This window comes from Aptenodytes forsteri, unplaced genomic scaffold (genome assembly GCF_000699145.1).
Source record: "Aptenodytes forsteri isolate BGI_AS27 unplaced genomic scaffold, ASM69914v1 Scaffold160, whole genome shotgun sequence".
In the NCBI taxonomy this organism is placed as follows: domain Eukaryota; kingdom Metazoa; phylum Chordata; class Aves; order Sphenisciformes; family Spheniscidae; genus Aptenodytes; species Aptenodytes forsteri.
Window position 1 is genome coordinate 106,025 of NW_008794882.1, and position 321 is coordinate 106,345.

Below are 321 nucleotides of genomic sequence, written 5' to 3' on the forward strand. Positions count from 1 at the left end.
GCCGGCAACACGATGCCGCCCTGTGCCCCTCCCGCCCTCCCCAGTTCGGCGTTAGCGGTGAGAAGTGGGATGCTGCGTGCAGGCAGCTTAAGCCTCCAGTTGAAGACTTTATGACTTCAGCATATGAATAGCTTCGTGCCCTTCTGCAGTCAAGGACTTTGGGATCTTTTGAAAAAGCTGAATCAGCAGTATGGTACTCGCTGTATCAGGAGGGCAGTCAGTTCACAGAATCATGGAATATCTCAAGTTGGAAGGGACCCATTAAGGATCAAGTCCAACTCCCTGCTCCTTGCAGGACTACCTAAAACTAAACCATATGAC